This window comes from Pleurodeles waltl, chromosome 2_2 (assembly GCF_031143425.1).
Source record: "Pleurodeles waltl isolate 20211129_DDA chromosome 2_2, aPleWal1.hap1.20221129, whole genome shotgun sequence".
In the NCBI taxonomy this organism is placed as follows: domain Eukaryota; kingdom Metazoa; phylum Chordata; class Amphibia; order Caudata; family Salamandridae; genus Pleurodeles; species Pleurodeles waltl.
Window position 1 is genome coordinate 431,653,912 of NC_090439.1, and position 14,145 is coordinate 431,668,056.

The window sequence follows — 14,145 nt, forward strand, 5'->3', positions numbered from 1 at the left end:
TGTATCAGAAGTCACAATGCTAGGGAGGGCACACTGTACTGCAAATCTCAAAACATACTGCTGACAAACGGTCAGCAGCCAAACCCTCGTTCAGCCAAGGGAACAACTCGATGTAGATGGTACATCCTACAAGCCTAGGATGTGACATAATAACACAAAAGAGTCACAGACAACACAAGACAATTACTGCCATGAAAGGTGATTTCAATGGGACTAGCTCCATCAACATGATCCCATTCATTTTCTCTTGCAGCTGATCAGGGGTATGGCATCCAGCCATGGATAATGACACCTATTGGCAACCCGAGTACTGCAATAGAGCATGCCTACAATGACGCCCATAGGAGGACACACACCATAGTCGAGAGGACCTTCGGCATCCTCCAGTCAAGGTTCCGGTGCCTTGACATCACTGGTGGCAGCCTCCTATATTCCTCAGAGATGGTCTGTAAGATCATCCTAACATGTGCTATTCTGCACAACATTTGCATCAAAAGGAACATTCCCCTCCTGGAACCAGAGCCACACATGCCTGAAGAGGAGGAAAAGGAGGATGCTGGCCTGCAACATGAGGCGGAACTACAGAACATGGCCGCTGGTATACGCAGGCAGCAACATATCGTGAACAATTTTTTAAAAATATAATCATCTTCACAACTTTAATGAACTAATTTAAATAAACACCTATAATAATCATCATATCATGGTCTGGCTAATAATTTTTGCACACCTTCATCTCTAACTATCAGAATAAGAGTGTTGCCTCATGGAGCATTGCTGATATACCGATTAGGACACTGAAAATCCCAGAGCTAATGTGATGCGTAACATACAATGGTCACATATACACACACACACTGTAAATGACATATATCATGTACATTCCTCCTTTGAAGGCAAATAGCAGGCAGTAGGCACATTTCAGTTATCCACTGCACAGTTGATATGTCACATTACCCAGAGACTGATTTGTTGTGTAAGTGCTATTTATTGAAAAGTGCTGTAGTGCTATCTGTACATTGTCCATGATTGTGAGTCCATTAGAGTGACATCTTACATTGTGATCCTACACAAGGGGTTACGGAAATGCTTTTGACATGCTGGGGTGATGTTTCAGACAGTGCAGAGGGACAGGATTTGCCAATGAGTAGGAGAGAGACAATCACTGGGCAGGCTGACAAGATATACAGTGGTAAGCAGAACAGTCATTAAGTAGAGGTGTTGCAAGACTGGCATGTTACAAAGCGCAGGACCTTGGTAATTGTTGGCCATGTGGCAGGGGCTAGTGCTTCCGGGTACTTTTCCGTGTGAAGGTGATCTGTTCCATGTTTTCTTCTTCTGATGTGTGTGTTGCCTCCTCTGTTCTTGGTGGTGGTGGTTGTGAAGGGGCAACACACACCTCAGTGTTAGAAGACGTGGAGTCAGACATCCCAGTCGCTGCTATCTGTGAAGGTCTTAAGGGCAGTACTGCAGCAAGGAGGATCTGCTGGTTCTTGAGAATAGCAGTCACATCACGATGGTAGGCAGCCAGGTCGGCCCTGAGGGGTTCAATGTTGCATTTGTGCACGCGTTGACAGGATTGCTGTTGTAGGCGTTGGGTCAACTGTATTACAGCTGTGCTTATTTCCTTCAGGGTTTTTTGCTGTTCCTGCAAGATAGATGTTAGGGATTGCATAGCTGCTGCCTGATCTGCAGATGACATCATGCACGAACGCACCCCCTCTAGGCTCACTGCCATAGTTGGCATCCCCACCCGCACCTCCTTGGCCAGCTCCCGCTGTACCCCAACTACAGTTTTCTCAAAGCTGGTGCCTGTGTCATCTGAGTCCTCAGCTGTATTGGAGCTGGCAGGTTTTACAATTGGGGGGGTGGGTGTACCCTCTGCTATGGCTGCTTGTTCTGTGCTCCTCCTTGTGACTGAAGGTGGAGTCTGGAGGGTTTCAAGGACCTTTTGGATAGTCTCATGGGGAATGTTTATCAGCTCGTCATCCATGTCATTAGGGTAATCTGGGACAGGCATATCCGTAGGAGATCCATCTTCCTCTGCAATGAAACAGTGTACAATTAGTGTGTCTGTGTTGTGGCATGAGTGATGTGACATGCCTGCCTTGTGATGAATTCACATTGTGATCTTGTTTCGTGTTTATTGCTCCAGTCTTTCAGATGGTCATTCTCCCAGGCCTATGGCCCACCTGTATGTCACATGTATGTTATTAAGTTACTAGATTTGTAGGCATCATCTCTTCTACGTGTTGGTTTTGGCCAAATAGTGAATTGTCACCTACTTGTCCTACTTAACCCTCCGTCTACATCCATTCTCATGGTGAGGCCTTTCACTGGCTGTGGGTGTTCTGATGGAACTGGCAGCACACTTAACAATCTGGACCTGCCCCAGTCTCTGATCTTTCACATCCACTTAAATGTATTTGACATGTAGCATATCCTATGCATAGCAATGTTATGACACGATATGGATGTTGGCATTGGTAATGTGTACAGCTTATGTTGGGAATGTGTAGTACATTGGACTGCCCAGATATTCGTATCAGTGTCCTATTTCCTCCTCTGACTGTGCAGGTGTATTTCAATGACCAGTTACATGTGTCCCCACCTCAATGCTGTTGTCTGAGCATTATGACATTTGGGATGTTACACTGTGACCCAGGCACAGGATGGACCCTGACATATTCTGCATGGGTGTGACCTTAGTGCTGTGTAGCTCCTATTGTTGTTTACATTGGCTGATGTTTGCAACAACTATGGGCATTCACATTTGACAGTACTGGGGCCTTTGTCTTTTTTCAGGGGATCGTTGAAGCTGTCATCCCCAACACTCTAATTTAGGTGTGTATGATCCATGGGGAGGTTACTGCCATTGGCTACTTGAGCTGCACACAGAGTGGAGGTGGTAGTGGCAACTGTTGTTGCAGTTACATTCCAGTTGTCGGTATGGCTAGAGGTTGCTAAGAGGGTCCTAGTTAATGTGGGGGTATGGTGGCTGACGTGTGCTGGGATGTCAGTTTGACGTTGTGCCCTTCCCTCCTGGCGTGGCTTTCCCTTTGCTCCATCGTTGGCATGGCAGCATGCCCCCATGGGACTGTTGTTGGTGTAGTGTAATGGTGTGCCCCAGCTTCTGTCTGTGTAGGCCATGCCCCCATGCCGTGCCCCTTTACCCATGCCACTCCATGTATATGATGACTTACATGCAATGTAGGTATTCCCCGCCGGTTGCAGTTGACATTAGTGCATTTCAATTCCCCATGCAACTTACCCTGCATGTGCTTTGTTTCCTGGTAGTCTACACTGTCCTGTCCTTGCATCCCTGTGACGATCTTCTCATGGTTGACCGCTGCGACCATCTCCTCCATGTGGTCCAGGGCCTCCTGGTGTGCTGGACTCCCACCTCCAGTCTGCAGTGCTGCCTTCCTGTTCCTGGCCATCTTTTCCTTGGTCCTGCGCTTGAAGTCATGCCAGCGTTTCTTGCACTCAATGACAGTTCTGCGTACTTCTGCCAAACTGTTGATCTTGTCAACAATTTGTTGCCATATAGCCTCTCTCCTACTGATTGGCAATTTTGAGGTGACAAGCAGTTGGTGCTGATGTTCCGTCACCTCTTTAACCAGAATTTCCTGCTCCTCTGCACTGAAGCGACACTTCCTTTTCTTCTTATAAGTGTCCTGGTTCTTGTGTGGGTCCTCTTGGCTGGTTCCTGGTCTGTTGTCATCTTCCTGGGGTCTGTAGTGGCATCTGGGATCCATTTTGGCTTTCCTCTGGTGAAATGGCAGTGTTCGTGTTTTTTTTTTATGCTATTGTGTCAAAAAACAGCGCATATCCGGTTTGCGGGGTCGTAAATCGACCCACAGTAATTTCTGCTGCGTTAACGTTGTTTTGCTTTACGACTTAACACTGCGGTGTGCGTCAAAATAAATGACTCCCACCTGTGGTTTGCTCCGCTGTGTGTCAAAGTATAAATTTGACGCCCGCACGGCGCACCAAAATGGCATTAGCCACCGGTAATATTTTTGACGCAAAACTGCACCGGCGCAGTCTGCATCAAAAAGTATAAATATGGCCCTCATTATCTTACATTTTCCAATTTGGGTCATCTGTGACACTGTGCCCTAATTGAAACATGGTTTAGCAAATGTCCTACTTCAGCAATCTTGATGACGTAAGTCTGTATTTGTATGCACCTTGGGAATGGCGGCACTCACAGGAATTCTGGCCTGCTGATCTTAGCATACACCCATGTCTGTGATAGCCGTCAAACTGAGAAGTTAGCAATTGCACTTATGCTGCACTAGATCAGCAGGGGTGTACCAAACGTAAACTACCAAACTATTTTGTCACTTTAAATGTATGATGGAAGCAGTCAGGGATCCCTTGCACAACATCATGCAAATAAATAATTTGTGACCATGCATTCACAAAGTTCAGGGATCCCATGATGACCCATTAACTTTAGAAAATTGTTTGGCTATAAAGTGACACAGATGACAAATGCACCAGCTGTATACCAGCAATTGTGCCCAAGGCAAAAAAAACACACGGAAACAATGAACTTAGGGCCAGATGTTCTTTTTTTTCTGTGTAGCATTTGCTTCATTTGTTTACGCTACAGCTATGGAAAGTAGCACAAAATATTTAGATATTATCAAGTGTGCATTACTTTGGCATCCATAATTAATTTAAATGCTGCACAAACCAATTCGAAATATCAGCTAAGATATTACCAGAGGTTAGGAAGATCTTTGTACGTATGGCCATGAATACTGTTCAGACATGTATTAAAAAAATTGGGGACTACATTGGTTCCTTGCATTAGCATGTGAAATACATCTCATTCGTGGTACACTCACAGGCCCTGAGTAATACTTTTGTTTGCTGCATTACCATCATCTATTGACGTCAAAGCAGCACTAATTTACAAGATAAAGTTGTCTTTTGTCAGTTTGTGCAGCTTTTGCATCAACAAATCACGGTAATGCGTAGCAAAAAAATTTATAAATCAGGGCCACTGTTTGTTCACCTTGCATTCCACATGTCCACAAACATTGCATGCAGCATGTCGCAAAATCTGCTACTGTCACTACAGAGCATTTTACTGTACACATTAGTCTAATTTGTACTCACCAACAGGGCCACCAATCACCACACCCAGGTGGCCCAGCAGGTCTTGCTCTCTGGCCACAGGGTCAGCCCAGTGATGTTTAAGTTGGTGGTCATTGCACTGGCTGTTGAACACTCTCTTTAGGTGGAACAGCACCTTTGACCACCGGAGCCTCCTCGCCTCAGTGTGATACCCCCGTATGACCCTGCAACCAGCCTGTAACATCAGGGGGAGGAAGTGGCACGCCAGCCAAATAAAAGCCCCAGCTCCTCCCCACCCATTCTCCGCAGACGTGGCCTTCCCAACATCTCAAAAATAATAGGGATAGCAAAGGGAAAAGAGGGAAATACAGGGAAAGGAGGTATGAAAATGAAGCTTAAAGAACCCACAAACAGCCCAACAATACCCCAACTAACAATACCCACTACACACTCCCAACAGAACAAAACAAATTTGAACACACAAAATGAAAAAAAAACACTTACACTGATTTACACAGACACTTACAAAAACAACAGATGCCAATGGAAATGGCACACAAGAGACAAAAGCACAATATTGACAAACACAACTCTTTACACAGCCACACAGCCTAGAAGAACCACAGACTGCAAAGTGAAAATGAAAATACACCCACTGTACCATTTCTGTAAACAGGATATCCTATTACATTACTTCCTGTCTCAAATGTGGTGCGTTTTTATTATGATGCGTGGAATTTTATGACGCTTACGGGCTTTGCGTCAATATTTTTTGACGCATATGCTTAAAAATTCCCCCGCATTCAAGGATATATATTTTTTTCATGGATACCCGATTTCATGAGGTGCAGTGTTGGAATTAACGCTAGGGACCAATCGATGTATAATGGGTGTGAGCGTAATTTTTGTAACACATATGCGTAATCTTTTGATGCACATGCTTCTTTTTTGACGCATTTGCGTCAAAATATCTGTCTATAACTGTGTTTGTGTCATTTTTCTCGTTTTTAACATACATGAAGGCTATAACTATACAAAGATAGAATGTTATGGCCTGTTGTGTGTGTTCTAGTGTTTGGGCACATGTGGCAGACCACACTACTGTGGGCCACAATACTCATGTTGTTATGCTGGATTAGCACTCTAAACTGACAGAACAGCAACACAAACCTTTTGAATTAAAATTGGTATGTCCTAGTTTGAGCAGGTGTTGCATCAGTAGAGGATAGCAAAGGTACACAACTTAAAGAATTCACTCATGGCCTGTGTGTTTATGTCTGTGAATTGGCTATTTCAATTGTCATTGTGCCTCTGTGTGAACAACACAAGACCTGTTTTGCATAATGTGCTTGTATGCATGTGTTGTAATTGTGGATAAACAGCAGATGCCATTCATTGAGGTACATCAGTCATGATATGTCTTTGTCATATCTGTTGCGTCTTATGCTGTGTGAACTTCTGTGACTTTGGGGACAAAACATCTTCCATGACAAACTACACACAGGATAGATAGAGGATGGTTGATAATGGCAATGTCAAAAATGTAAGCCATCACATGTAATGGAATGTTAACTACCACTTCATGGTCACTTGTGTGTACTGTATACTACGCATGAGACAGGCATTTGAACATGCTAGGTAGGTACAGTGTTTGTGACACAGAGTCCCAACTCCAATCCAACAATGTTTTGGTACACCATAGTTTGAGTCATGTAAATGACCTATGTTTCTCCTGTGGCTGTGGAGGACCAGCAGACAATGCTGCATTTGTTCACATATTTCCAGTGGTTCATTGCACAAATGTGTCCAGTTCAAGTGTGTAGCCATGTGTACCCTGTGTCAGTATTGGCCTCCATGTTGTCATAGTTATGTGCAGGTCTAGTCATGAGTCTGTGGAGCCATTCCCTCAATGAACAGAGTATCCTTCAAAGCAGATTTGCCCTAAAACAGAAGATAAACTAACAACACACATGGTGATAGCCTAGCTATGGCACAGCAGAACTTTTAGAAGGCTGACAACAGAGCAACCTTGGTGTGCTCAAGTATGGTATGGATCAGTAATATGAAACAAGCAGGTTTCTTCACAACACTCTTACACAGGGTGGGCTCTAAAATTCCCACTGCAACAGGGAACATCAGTGCCTCTGTGCTGATTAATCTCACAGCTAGTCACCACGCAAGCCCCATCTAAAGGTGGTTGCAGAACTGAATCTGTGTCTGGACCGTCAGGGCAACCACATGTTTTGTCCTTACATACACATTAGCAACCCTTGTTTGTTGGGCTGTAGGCACCGTACCAAATCCATGCATCCAGTCAAAGCACATTGTCACTGTTTGGCACTGATGAATACATGCAAAACCAGACAAGGGATGGGGGCTGGAGTAGGTCATTTGAATACATGTCCCAGAACAGAATACAATAAGTAAAATGATTAAACCATACTGTACTTTTGACGATTCATTGTTGACCTACCAAACACAATACCCCAGGAGGAAATAGAGGGCATGGAAAGCAACTATGAGACAAATGTGGCGACAGGGAACCTCTATGGTTAACGCAAAGACTGAAACCAGTCTAGCTAACAGAATGCAGGCTCTGTCAGGAACAAACATGAACAAGGCAAATACACAGTGAGCAGACTCTGACTGAGACAAGCCTGGAACAATACTGTGGGAACAAAAAACAGTTTCTGCTGTGGTCTGCAGTGTTACACAATCCTCCGAGGGCTCTGGAACACAAGTGATTTTAATGCCAATGCACAACAAGGAGATTCAGAAAATGGCAGCTTCTACGCAGTTCCAGGCAGCAGCAGGGGAAGGGCAGAGTCAAATGCCTGGACTGCATGGTAGTGCTAACAAGTGTGTGCAGCTTCAGTCTCTCACTAGTTGTGGAGTTGAGAATCAAGTTTAAAGGGCCAAGTAGACCTTTCACATGGGAAGCAATGTGCAGTTGTTTACAGGTCTTACCGACGACCAGGCAGTGCATAATTTGACCTGAAGTCCAAGCAGACTGAGGAACTATGACTAGGGCATGCCATCCTGAAGTGGGAAGCACACAGGAGTCAGAATGGGAGTCTGGGTGTGTGTAGCTGAGGAATCTCAGGCCACAGATAGTCCATTTCCTGGGCCCCCTAGAAAAGTGTGGGGAGAGACTTAAAACATTGAAGTGGCAGGTCTTATTACCTGGGATGGACTGCGCTGGGCATATTTTGGGAGCAATGCTTGTCATACTTGGGGCACTTGTGCTATCCATTTTCAGCCTAGATGGACTTCTTGTCACACATGCTCCTTGCAGAGATAGCTGATGTCACACTTACTGCTGTCAAGGGTCTGGTCATACATTCCTGTGATCAATGCAATAGCACATCCACTGCCTCATGTATGAGACACTTTTTTTTCCTTATGATTGAAGGTGTCTTAGTTGTATGTCATGTGCTGCAATGGACCATGTTGGCAACATGGATGTGCCTCATAGCTGTGGGCCTCTGATATTGCCCTTCACATGTGAAATAGACAGGATATATGTCACTTACACTGTGTGTGATGTTGGATGTACATTCATACCCATCAAATGTGATGTGGCTTTTTCAGTATCCTAATCTGTATTTCTGCAATGCTCCATGAGGCTAAACTATGATTATGATTCCCAGGGATCATGTGATGCATAACAATTACCCAGAGCATGATTAAGTGATGAAGGTAGGTGTTTAATGGCATATGATAACAAAGTGGTGATGATGACTATAGTTAAAAGAAGTTTTGTACAATGTGTTGTCTCTGACGCAATCCTGCTGCAGTGTTTGGATGGTCCCCCTCATTTTCATGGACAGCATCCTCCTCTTCCTCCTCTTCAGGCATTTGTGGTTCTGGTTCATAAAGGGGAATATTCCTCCTTACACAAATGTTGTGCAGGATGGCACAGGTCAAAATGATCTTGCAGACCATTTCAGGTGAATATAGGAGGCTGCCTCCGGTGATGTCGAGGCACCTGAATCTGGACTTCAGGATGCCAAAAGTCCTCTCAACTATGGTGCATGTCCTACGATGTGCCTCCTTATAGGCACACTCTGCTGCTGTACTTGGGTTGGCAAATGGGGTCATGATCCATGGCTGGATCCCGTAACTCTAATCAGCTGAAAGAGAAAATGAGGGTAAATATTTTGTTGTTGGTTACACCTTGATTATCACTTTGCATGGCAGTTCTTCTCTTGTGTCATCTGAGACTCATCTGTGTTTGTGTTATTGTGTGGGATCCTAGGCTTCTAGGATGTTCTTTCTGCATTGGGTTGCTTAACTATCAAAACTGGTGTTTGGCTGATTGACCTGATATCAGCGGTAGATTTGTAAACTTGCAGGTCATTGTGTATCTCCCATGCATTATGCCATGTGAAAGAAGTGTCCATGTGCCTTCACTGGAGGTGACATGATACTTCCACACAGACAATTGATTCCACTGTGGTGGTAACACGGTTGCACTATATGGCCTGAACATCCCATCCAATTCAACATATGTAATTGCGTGTGAAATACAACAGTGAGGCCTATGATTTGGCTAGGTGACAATGTACAACACATCTCCATAAGTTGGCAGCACTGAAGTGTTCACAATTGACAATGCACAAATATCCCATGTGTGACAAGTTCTATGCATACCTATTTTTGTGCCCTCACCGAGTTGGCTCATGTGCAAACGAGTACCTACACTCCTGAACCTACTCCAGGTAAGCTGGCTAACTTGGTTGTGGAGGTGAAGGTGTAAGTGTCAGAAGGTCCATGTGCCTGTACATCTGTTATGCATGTGTCTAATTGTCTCAATCCGTATGTGCAGCAGTGTGCACTTTGCATTAGTGTCACATCAATATGTGTTCATAGCACTGTCCACTTCCTTATTGCTAGCGGGCAATGTCACCCCAGGAGTGATGTGAGAGGTTGGTACTGCCTCAATGATTCCATGTCACCTTCATTAGAGTCAGCATCATCATGCTATGTGTCTCATGGTGTTTGACCTGCAGTGAAACACATTACACACCCCTTACACAATACGTATTGCCTGGAAGGGTGTGTGATTGAGTGTTATTGATGTGATATTGGAAGATTAATCTTCCAAGTTGTACTGCCAGTTAAGGCCATGTCATTGTCACTGTGTGGTTTTAAATTGGTCCCTTGTGGCTCTGGAGTGGCATCTGTTGTTATTTGCATCTGTCATTAGTCCATAGGTGTGTATCCCATTAGGTCAGGATATCAAACATGACTACCAGTGTCAAACCCTCAGTGTCTTCCCGGCCACGTGTCAATGTAGTGGTGTATGTGTTGTGTGTCCTACAGGGTTGCTGTGCTGTGTATATAACTAGGTTTCTGTACTTACCAACATGTAGGCCATTGCCATGTCGACCATCCTGGAAGTGTTGATTGATGGTGCTGTGGCAGAAGATGAATGAATCATGTACACTCCCAGGATACTTTGCCACGATGTTGGTGATTAATCCCCGGTGATTCACAATGGCCTGCACATTGATGGAGAGTGTGTGCTTCCTGTTGCGGTATAGATGCTCTGTTGCAGCAGGTGGCACAATGCGTACATGTGCAGTCAATGGCACCAAACACGTGTGAGAAGCCAGTGATTTGATAGAAGCCCTGTTTGGTCTCTTGCTGCTTCTGCTGTGTGTTAGGGAAGCTGATGTGGTGGGGTGTGAGGGAGATGATGGCATCCAGTACCTTGGGAAGGAAGGCAGAGAATGAGGGCTGTGAAATCCCGGCAACCAGGGCACCAGTGGTTTGAAAAGAGCCACTTGCCAACATGTGCAGGACAGCTAGCATCTTGGTCTCTGGTGGAATGATGTAGGGTATCTGCAAGCTGGGTGCCAACTGTGGCTCAATGTGGCGCAGCAGGTGCTGTATGGCCTGCCAGTTTAGTCTGTACCTCTGGATGATGTCATGTTCCCTGAAGCCCTGAAGGGTTGTCCTGGTTTGGAATATCCTCTCCTGTCTTTGGCATTGTCTTTGGGGTCACTGTTGGTGTGGTGGAAGCTGCTGCTGTTGCTTCTGTGCTCTGCTTCTTCATGCATGCTGAATTAATAGTACTTCCATGTCTTCCTGTTGGAGCTCTGATGTTGCTTCTGTGGGTTTTCCTTAAGAACTGGTGCGTTTGCCCCATTTTGCTGCCTGACGTAACCCAGGCATTAAATTGTGGCGCAAATTTTCCGGCTCTTCCTCCCAGCCATGCGGCATTTTTGCGCGGTTGGATAAATATGGCGCATGGGTGTTTAAGTCATTTTTTGGAGGGGAACGCCTACCTGGTATCTCATTAACGCAAAGTCAGTTCACACATCCAGAAACTGACGCACAATGGGATATTTTGACGTTAGGCGGGTCTAGCGTCAAAGTATAAATATGGTGTTTAGATTTGCGCTGAATTTGCGTAAAAAACTTATGCAAATCCAGCGCAAGCTGAGAATAAAGATGCCCCTTAGTGTCCAAATGGTGTGCCTGGCGAACCAGTACATCTCCCAAGTCACTGCCAGGTATCCGGGGTCGGTGCATGATTTCTTTGTTCAGAGGAATAGCAGCATCCCAAATGTAATGGCACAACTACAGAGGCAGAGTGTGGCTAATAGGTGAACCTGAGTGCCCACCCACTGTATGTCAGTGTATGCATTCTCACCCGAGAAGGTCTGCCAGATAGTAGTGGCATGGTGCATGTTGCACAACCTGGCCCTCAGACAACATGTGCCTTATCTGTAGGAGGAGGAGACTGGAAATGCCTCAGTGGCAGCAGCGGACCCTGGGGACAGTGAGGATGAGGAGGCAGAGGATGAGGATGTGGGCAACAGAACATCAGCTATACGTCAATACTTCCAATGACACACAGGTGAGACTGTGTAACTGATCATTCCTCTGACTATTGTTTTATCTGTGTGGCTGTAGCAGGATGGTATTCACTTCCTTTGCATCTCAACGTACTGTCCCCTACGGCTTCTGATTTTGTAGATGTTGGTGATATTACAACAGTGTACTAATGTGATGACTACAGACATCTGCAGGTCACTAATTGCATGTTATCACAGTGTTCAAATTATTTGCACATGATGTGACTGCTTCCATAAATTCACATTTTCATCACATAAAACACTATCAGTCAAGTTGTGTTCAAGGGTGTTTATTGTAGTGCAAATAATTGACGGTAAAGTGCAGTGGAATGGGGTGATAGTAGAGGAAAGTCCTGGGTATGGTTCCATTCTGTTTGTAGCACAGGTCCGGTGTCTAAGGGGCCATTGGAAGGGGACCAAAGGCATTTCAAAGTGAACAAGGTGACAGGGGGACACAAGGGGGACATTCAGGAGGGTCTTATTTTCTGGCTGTGGTCTTGGTCTTGGCAAGTGTCTCTGGCTTCTGTCTTGGTCACAGGGAACGTTTGCAGGGTGGTTCACCTTCTGCAGGGTAAGGGGTGCTGGTGGCCAGTGGGTCCTGTGGCAGGGCTTCCTACCCACTAGCTGCAGTGAAAGTGGAGGGCTGGTCGGTAGGCTGGCTAGTGGTAGAGGTCCGCTGGTGTGCTGTCCATTCCCTCATGCTGTTGCCCATGTCTGCCAGCACCTCTTATATGGAGAACATGGTGGTGTTGAGGGCCTGCAAATCCTCCCTGATCTCCTGATGGTGTTCGTCCTGCAGCCACTTGTTTTCCTGCATGTTACTAAGGATCTGGCCCATCGTGTCCTGGGATTGTTGGTAAGCCCCCAGGACATTATTGAGTGCCTTCTGGAGAGTCAGTTCCCTGGGCCTGTCCACCCCCTGGCACACAGCAGTCCTCTCAGTGTCCCTGTACCTCTGTGTCTCTGTCCCCTGAATGGTGTACCCACAGGCACTGACCACAGGACCCTGATTGTCTTGGGTGTGAGGTGTGGACTGGGGTCCCTGTACAGGTGGGCAAACTGTTGATTGGCGTGTCCTGAGGACAGAGGTGTGGGGACGTTGGGTGAGTGTTGTGGTGGTTAGATAATGATGGGTGAGGCTCTGTGGTGGACTGTGAGTAGGCTGGGGTTTATCCAGATCCTAAAGTCCAGAGTTACTGTCATCACTGGAGGCATCTTCTGTTGGGGGACTGGTTAGACGTGGCACCTCCTCTCTGCTGAGATTGGCTGGTACACCTGTGGGGTGTAAGTGATGTATTATGCTTCATGTCTGTGACAAATTGGATATACCTGGCTTCCCCTCTATTGTTGTTGTTGCCCTGCCACCTTGGTTTGTGTATGTTGATGTATTGTGGGCTTGTTAGTTCTCCATGCTGTGCATGCTTTTGTGATGGGTGTCCATGGAGGGCTGGGAGGGCTGTCCATGCATTGGTATAACATGCAGGGCCAGGCATTGGAGTGAGTCATATGTGTAGGTGCAGTGTGTGGGATGGAGTGGAGTGATGTGAGTGAGGTTGAGGGGGTGCTATAGCATGCAGGCACGGGGTGATAAGTAGTAAATATTTACTCATCAGTGTCCAGTCCTCTGGCAGCTCCAGTGAGTCCCTCAGGATGCATGATTGCCAAGACTTGCTCCTCCCATGCTGTGAGCTGTGGGAAAGGAGGTGGGGGTCCACCGCCAGGCCTCTGTATGGCGAGCTGGTGCCTTGCTGCCACGGAACAAACCTTCCTCCATAGGTAGTTGCGCCTCTTCCTGATGTCATCCTTTGTTCTCGGATGCTAACCCCCGGTGTTCACCCTGTCCACGATTCTCCGTCGTAGCGCCATCTTCCTGGCAATGGATATTTGCTGTAGCTGTGCTCCAAACAGCTGTGGCTCTAACCTGACAATTTCCTCCACCATGAACTGCAACTCCTCATCAGTGAAACGGGGGTGCCTTAGTGGGGACATGGGTGTTGTGTGGTGCGTGTTGGTGAGACAGTGCTGAGTAATGTTGTGGGGTGTGGGAGGTGGGGTGCGTGACGGATGTGTGGGTGTTTGTGGTGTGTGTGTGTGTAGTTGTCTCAGTGGTCTTGGTTTCAGTCTGGTGGCAATAATTGGTGTTCGTAAAGGGTTGTGGGTAATGTGGGTGTGTGTTTTATAGTGCTGT